Genomic DNA, 8,485 nt, shown 5'->3' with positions numbered 1-8,485 from the left:
TGTGTGCTCCTGCCCATATGGATGTAATGCACACTTACTAACCTGCATGTATTACTGTGTGGGCACAGTGGGTCCTCTCCTGATGCTGGGGGTGCAGCAAACTGGGGACAGACACTGAGCCATTCTCAGGTACAACGCTGTATCCCACTCAGCACTGCTGCGACATCCATCCACACACCACGGTGTTACCACGGGTGGCTCCAGCAGCATCACAGGGCACTCTTTGGGTGTCCCCTCCCTCCCATCCGAGGGGCAGAAGTGGGACTTGGAGTGCAGAGGTGATTAAAATGCACCGTTTGCTTTATGTAAGCACAACCGTCAGGGAGAGTTACAGGGCACTGAGCTAGAAAATAGCATTTACACAACCCGCCCCTCGCACCGCAGCCCTGACCTTTGCAAGCTTTATGCATACCACGGCACCGCCACTTTGGTGGCACTGAGGGCAGCAGACAGGAGCTGTGCTGGGAGCTCTGGGGCAGAGATGCTGCTTTTGGGGCAGTGCCCAACCACTGCACCACTGCTCTGATTCTCTCTCCCCATCCCTTTGGGATGCTGTCGGCTCGAGGCTCGTGCCGCACGTGGAGGATGCATGGATACAAGCAGGTGCCGAGCATCCGAGCCTTGGAAAAACAAAGGCATTTGGTAGCAGGGGGAGTGAGGGGGGGGTTGTGCTCCCGAATGGATTGGAATGACGCTGTGATTGGGAACAGATGCTGGAGATTTGGGGGGGGGAGGGGGGGGCAGCTGTGTGGCTGCGGCACGGGGCCAGCTACAGCCAGCTGCACGTGGGCATGTGGGGTGCTGGGGGTTCTTCTTAAGTTTATGGAGCCTCACCCCACAGTGGCTCCATCCCCTTTGCTCTGGCACTCTGAGTTCATCCCAAGGGAATAGGATGTGGCTGGGCTGAGCTCAGCTGTGATGCAAGCGGGGACCCGGACAGCACCCACCACCCATCAATGAGCCCCACATCCCATTGTGCAGCACCTTGGGGACATAGGGACAGCTCTGTGCTGCCTTTTGCCATCTGGGTCCCAAAACAATATTTATGGCCCTTTTAAACTCTTTATGGTGCCCCGGTGCCCGCGCCGCGTGACGGCTGAGTCCTGGCACCCATGGGGATCTGGCGGGCGGCACTCGGCGGGCTCACACTGCGGCGCGGTGCTTTTCTTCTCTAATCTTCTTATTTCATTTTAGCATTTACAATACAGCCAGCCGGTAATCCTGACATCAAACACGCCACGCAGCACTTTCAAGCCGCACCGACGTCAGGCTGCGCTCGCTCTGGCAGGAGCTGGCAGCTCCGACGGCTGCAGATAACAGGCAGGAGGGAGAGGAGGGAGAGTGGTGCAGCGGGCAGGAGAGCATCCTCCCCAGCCCTTCCCATGCAGTCACCCTCAAGGTGCCCTCTTGGGGATGTGGGAGCTCTCCTTTGGAGCGTGCAGAGTGCTGGGCCATGGGGTGTCAACCTTCAGCTGGAACCAGGGCACAGTGTGTTGGGGATCTGGTGTGGAGGCAGGGATGGGAAGGTGGTGAAGATACAGGGGTTGGAACCTGGTGCAGATATGGGAATGGGGATCTGGTGTAGATGCAGGGATGGAGACCCAGCTCAAATGTAGGGACTGGGACCTGGTGAAGATCTGGGAATGGGGTCCTGGTGCAGATGCTGGGATAAAGTCTTGGTACCAGTGCAGGGATGGAAACCAGGTGCAGATGCAGGAAGAGGCACCAGTGCAGATTCAAGGATGAGGACTCAGTCTGGATGCAAGAATAAGAACCCAGAATGAAGATGAGGATGGAGACCCAGTGTGCACATAGGGATGGGGACCCGGTATGGGTGTAGGACTGGGACCTGGTGTAGACACAAGGATGAGGACCCAGTGAAGATGCAGGGATAGGGAACTGATGCAGATGGAGGACTGGGGGTGCAGATGCAAGGATGCTCCCCAGGTCCAACAGGAGACAGCTTTGGGCGGGAGCATAGCATCTGGTATGTTACCCATAAGCACTACTGTTGATGGAGCAGAGCAGTGTCTTAACACCATGCCCCAGCACCGGGGCTGGGTGCAGCTGGTGATCCCCATGGTTCCCTACTCTGCAGCTGGACCCCTACTAACCACCTGTCCTGCAGAACAGACCCCTCTGGAACAAATCCCAACCTCCATTCTCAGGTCTCCTCCTCTTCCGTAGCCCTGCTGCCCACTGGGGATGGCAATGCCCACACCCCCATGCCTTCCCCGTGTCCCTCAGCCCTGTGCACACCGCAAGGATAAGCCTCAGCACTGATCCCTGCCTTGGCATTTGAGACATAACCAACACTGAAGTACAACACCTCTTATTTGTACTACAGCACAGGGAGAGGGATTCATTTCCCTACCGAGCAGACTTTGGGAAGCTCTCCCTCCCACCTCCATCCTACTGGGTGATGCCATGGCTGCCTGTGCCCCCCAAGTGTGGGTACTGTGCACCCCACACCCAGCGGCGGTGGCACGGGTGGTGTGGTGACGGGAGGCTGACAGGGAAGATGAATGGTTTTAATCACGCCGCTCACAGGGCACCAGCTGAAGTTTCGTGTAAGTTATGATAGCGACAGTTTGCACGAAAATTGTATTTCCAGGCTTCATTGACTGGCTTAATGAGAATCTTTACGTGTCAGATATTAAATTAAGAAATTAAAGAGCTGTTGCGGTGCGTATAGACTCCTTCCCTCGCACCGAGCTGCCGCTTCCAGATCAATCAGGAACGCGCCTCTAGAAAAGATGGGAGAAGCCTTTGATTTTCTGTCACTGGGGAAGTGAATCTAATCCACGCTGGCACCTCGTTCATGTTTTATTAAATGGAGGAGGAGGAGGGTGCAGCCTCCCCCAGCTGCCCGTGTCCCCACGGTGACTGGCACCCAGTGCTGGGAGAAGGACCTTGTGCATCCCAGTGCTCCACTGCTGTTTGTGCAAGTGCGTGCAAGCAGGATGTGAGCTGTGTGTGCACATCTGTGTGCATGCACCTCTTGGGCAGCTGCATGCAGTGTAGGTGTGCACACTGTGTGTTGTATGAGTGGCTGTGTGCAAGTGAAGAAGGCTTGCAGAGCGCAGGGTTTGCGTGTGAGTGTGTATGTGAGCATGAAGGTGTGTATGTGAGCATGGAGGTGTGTGTGTGAGCACACTGAGGCACGGTGCAGGAGGTGGCCAGATGGTGCTTCATGGCTGACAGTGCTCTGAAAAGCAAGATGACAGGGAAGTGCCATCATTGTCTCTCCCCTTGCACTGAGCCACGTTCCCCCCAGACAGTCACTCTGGGCTGTCACATCTCCTGCTGACTGGGACAGAATGACACAGAGCCATGAGGCTGCTGTGCTCTCAAGGATGGGGACGGGATATGGGGATGGGATGTGGGGATAGGATAGGATGGTGGCAGGTTCTGGCACATCCCCCTGCAAACACACATCTCTCCAGCACCTCATGTGGTCCCCAAAGTGCACCCCTGTCATTGTGGGTTGCTTGATGACACCATGCATCCTGCCTGCTGTCCCCATGCTGCACTGTGAAGCCACCTGCCCGGGGGTGGCTGGGGGCATCCTACAGCCCCAGGGTTGTGCCCAGGGCTGGATGAATCTTGAGTGACAGCCTGGCCTGCTAATGAGCCCCTATACAGGGCAGGAGGGCTGACACCCGCATCATCACCTCAGGTCAGCCCTGGGGAAGTGGCCAGGAGGTGGGATGGAAGCTGACACTGATTGCATTCTTATTGCACCACTGCAGCACCCCATAGCATCTCTGCATTGCTGCAGTCGTACCCCGGTGCCTGCCCCAGTTCCTTTGCAGTCCCAGTTTTGTACCCATCTACCTCCCATCTCCTCCCTCCCACATACCCTCTCACACTCCCACGAAGACGCACAGACCTAATCTGCTTGTTAGCCTGTCCCTTCATCTAAAACCAATATGCAGCGGAATGCTGGGGATAATTAATTGATCAATTAGATAGAGAACTGCCTGTGCTTGTGGCACCGTTCACAGGCGGAGGGGAGACAGTTCCAGTGCACCTGGCAGCGTGGGTCTCAATGCATGGCATGTGGCTGAGCAAGCTGGGGCTGCAATGCACCCCTAGTTTATTGGTGCACACTCAGTTGTGCACACCCAGCTCTACTGGGTGCATATCCAACCATGCACACTCAGCTCTATTGGTTGCACACCCAGTCGTGCACACTCAGAGGCATCCAGCGTGAGCACAGCTATTCACACCCAGCTGCATTCAGAGCGTGTGCACAGCTATGTGCAGGCAGGTGCATTCAACATGCACACTCAGCCATGCACACCAAGATGTGCACACTCAGCCATGCACATCTGGCCACGTACATGCATCCATGCACACCCAACCATGCACTCTTATCCTTTTACATGTATTCATGCACACCCAGCCATGCATACCCAGCCTTGCACACCCAATCATGCATACTGTGCCTGCATTCTATTGCACGGGGTGGGTGCCATACTGGGTTTGCACACATTGCTGTATCTCATATCCCATTTCCCACCCAGTTTGCTCAGGAGCAGGTTGCTGGGAGGCACAGCAGAGGGGACAGCCTCCATCCAGGAGACATCAGCAGGTGGGTCAGGTGGGAGTTCTCCAGCCAAACCAATGCATTCCTGCAGTTCTGAGCAGAGCAACCCCATCGCAGGGCTCAGCATGGTGAGGGTGCAACACCCCAACTGTGCCAGGTCGTGGGTGGGTGCTGAGCACCCTGGGGTGCTGCAAGGAAGTGAATAATGCAGCAAAGCCGTGTCTGCCACCCCCCTCCTCCACAAGCTTTGAAAAGCAACACATTACCCTGATCTCCAGACATGAGTTTTTGTCACCAAACAGGGTGATGAGAAGACTTTGAAGCAAATACAAACACCGGGAAAGGGAATACATAAGAAGGGAGTCGCATGTTCTCTTCAGAAAACAATTGCGGTGTCAACTCCTTGGAGCAGCTGCGCAGAGGGGGAGCTGCTAAGCAGGAACCTGACAGCCACAAACATGGGAAATTATCATCAAAATGAAGACATCTCCCCCCCCTCCCATCCTCCCATCCCAACCCTTGCTGACTGGGCTCCTTCCCATGGCCTGGGTGCTCCTTCCTTGCTCCCCATTGTGCCCCATCAGCCCCAGGTCATGCAATGCATTGCTGCCCCAGCTGCTGCGTGATGCCCGTGACCCCATGCACTGCACCATAATTCTGCTAAAGCTGTAGGAGACGAGGAGAAAAGAGCTACAGGGACAGCAGGTCACACAGCACACGAGCATGGGAGTTTGGGGACCAGCATCTTCCCTCCTGCAAACAGCCTCTTGCCCTTTGCACATATCTGTGCATTGTGGGTGCACTTTGAATCTGCAGCCATACCTTGCATGCATGTTGCTGTCCCTCTTTTGCATGTAGGCTCTCTGCACAGCTTGCACAAGCACCCACGCTATGCATGCACGCTCCTGCCTTACTGGTGCCCTGCATGTATGCTCCTCTTGCCTCATGCATGTGCTCTCCTGCCTCGCACACGCATTGCATGCACACTCCTGCCCCCCCCCCACACTAGTACCTTGCACACCTCACCCCACAGCCCTGCCTGTGCCCTGCTTTTGCATTCCCCTCCTGCCTGACGCCCTCCCTAAAGGAGAACAAATAAATATATATCCGTGTTTGTATATAATGGCAGCACTATATATAGCATGGAATGTGGGCTCATTCTGTGGCAGGTCCCTCTCTGGGACTGCCAGCTCCTGGTGGATTATTTGTGGGTATTTCAGATGGCTGAGCAATGTGGGCAGGGCTGGGGATCCCTTGGAGGGCCCAGGTGGTGCTGGGGCTGGGGGTAGGTACCTCAGTTCAGCACACCTCTGCACCATCTGATGCACGTGCACTTCTTTGCACGTGCACTCCCAACACGTGCACACTCATCCCTGCACGAGTACTTACAGCCTGCTCACTCTAGCTGCACAAATGTGCTCCTTGCACGACCTGTGCTTTTCTTCATGCTTTACACACCCTTGGGCATGCATATGTCCTGTATGCACCTGTGGCCTGCATGCACACTGCCACCCTTGACTCATACACTTTGCACACATGCTTGGCTTCTCAGTCATACCCAGCATGCACACACTCCAGCACCCCTGCATCCCAAGCCTTGCTTACATACACCCAACCCATGCACACATATTACTCGTGCATGCATCCTATTCACGCACCCAGCCTACCTGTGCATTCTCCCTACCTATGCATGCAACTTCTGCATGCACACACACTTTCACCCTACTCATGCATACACCCCATCCATGAAAGCACCCTCCCTGTACATGCACTCTACCCAGCTATGCACCCTACACATTCACACACCCTACCTGTGCATGCATCCTACCTGTGCATGCACCTTACTTATCTATGCATCCTACCTGTGTAAGCATCCTTTCCATACACGCTCCCTATCTCTGCATGCACCCTACCCGTGCTCAGCTCCTTAGATGCACCCCCAAATCTCTGCATACTCCCACACCCGCCCGCCCACCACCTGCCCATGTCTGGTGCCAGGCTCCCTTCTCCTCCTGCTTTATCTGCTCTTCCCAGCTGCTCTTGCCCCTCCCTGCTGCAGCCTCCATCTCTCCTTCTCCCCAGCCTCTTGCCGTGGTTATCACAGCCTCGCACACATCCCTCCTCCCTGCTCCTGCTCATCTTCCCACTCTCCTCCTGGCTCCCCTTCCTTCCATCCCCACCCCTCATCCCTACATCCTCATCCCAACCCCATTCCTCACTCCCCAACCCTCAATTCAGATTCCCATCCCTCCTCCCTCCATCCCACCTCCACCCCATCCCATCCCCATCCCTATCCAACCCCTCACCCCTCCATCCCCATCCCATTCTCATCCCCATCCCACCTTCCCCATCTCCCCCACCCCACCACTGCCCACTCCCTGTGCTGTCCCCTGGCCCCGTGCCCCTGTCACCTCTCAGCTCGCTCTGCCACAGCCACCGCAGCCCCAAACTTTCCAGCTTTTTCCAGCTGTGGGAGGCGGGGAAGGCTGCGCCTCCGTTCCCAGCCCCGCGATGCTGCGCTGCCACTCCGAGCGCTCCCGCCTTATGAATTTTACATTATTACCCACTTTAAAGTATATAAAATAACTAGTCATAAATTATTGAGGGGAAATTTAAAATACTACAAATGTTTATAAATGTTTATCAAGAGGTCTTCAGAAGCGAGCTGGCGCAGCTTGCACGGCTTCCCACGGCTGGCAAGAGCGGGGGGGGATGGCGTGGCCCTGCCCGGGGGGGGGCTCCGTGGACCCCCAGGAGGAATGTGGTGCCGGCTCCCAGAGCATCCTTAATTCATGTCCCCGTGGATGGCAGGGAACAGATTTCCATCCGTGCTGTTTCCTTTCACTGGCGGCGCTTCTCATCTCCTGCTGCTGTGAGACCTTGCTGGGGCTGCCCCTGTGCCTGTCTCTGTGCAAAGGGTTGTGTCCTGTCCTGCAGGGGATGTGTTCTGTGCCACTGGGGACACGCTGTGTTCTGATGGGGACATGTCTGTCCTGATGGGAGCATGTCCTGTGCTGCAGGAGGTGTGTTTTGTCCTGCTTGGGAGATATCCTGGGCAACATAGGCATGGAGTGGATGGCATGGCATGGCGTGGGACACCACAGCATGGCACAGTGTGGATGGCACAACATGGCATGGCATTGACCAGTATGGATAACATCACTGAACTTGGACAGCTTGGATGACATGGCATGGCACAGCACAGCATGGCACAGCCATGCAGGGGTGGCATCTCTGTGATTGGGAAGTGTGGTATTTTTGGGCCTGGCATGGCACAGCCTGCAAGGAGGACAGCAGAGCTAGAGCTGGCTCCTCTGTCAGCCAGCATGACATAGTATCGCATGGCACAGCTCTGCAAGGATGGTACACTAAACTCGCCAGGCTGCATGGCATCACACAGCATAGCATGGCACAGCTGAGCCCCGGCAGCTGGTGTGGTGCTGTCCTGGCACAGCCCACCAAGCAGCCTGCCACCACCAACCCTGCATGCAGGATCAGGATCTGCAGGCAAAGTGTCACTGCAAGCAGGGGACAGGCAGGAGGAGCAGTGACGGGGACAGCCATGCATGAGACACAAATGCATGTGGCAGGGACGCGTGGCTGACTCGGAGCTTCCACCAGGAGCTGCCGGCAGGGACTGTGCTGAAAGCACTGCCTGATTGGGGTAATCATGGGAGCACAGAGTGCATTAGCTGCGAAGGTTTATAAAGGGAAATTAAAATAAAATTGGATGTGACAGAAAAGTACATGGAAAATTAGTATAAGAATATGAATATTTATGGCTGCAATAGGAACACTCTCCTGTGTGCTCCCCGCCACCTCCTGCTCCTGGGGACATGGGGACATCGGGGCTGAGGCACCCCAGCTGTGTGCCCATGTCCCTGGGGTGCCCATGGGGCTGTCGCATCACGTGCCATTGAGCTGTCCCCATGG

General features: G+C 55.8%; 1 long non-coding RNA gene across 1 annotated transcript; it reads right to left on the bottom strand.

The window, feature by feature from the left end:
* Nucleotides 1–2,825: 2,825 nt before the first annotated feature.
* LOC140258234 (uncharacterized) lies at nt 2,826–7,084 on the bottom strand. The gene is made up of 3 exons (XR_011905212.1): nt 6,964–7,084; nt 4,819–4,995; nt 2,826–3,208 (listed from the first exon to the last, which is right to left on the bottom strand). It is a non-coding gene; the product is annotated as an uncharacterized lncRNA (long non-coding RNA).
* Between the last annotated feature and the right edge of the window lie 1,401 nt (nt 7,085–8,485).

Source organism: Excalfactoria chinensis, chromosome 13, assembly GCF_039878825.1.
Source record: "Excalfactoria chinensis isolate bCotChi1 chromosome 13, bCotChi1.hap2, whole genome shotgun sequence".
NCBI lineage: Eukaryota > Metazoa > Chordata > Aves > Galliformes > Phasianidae > Excalfactoria > Excalfactoria chinensis.
This window is presented reverse-complemented; position numbering and strand designations above follow the sequence as displayed.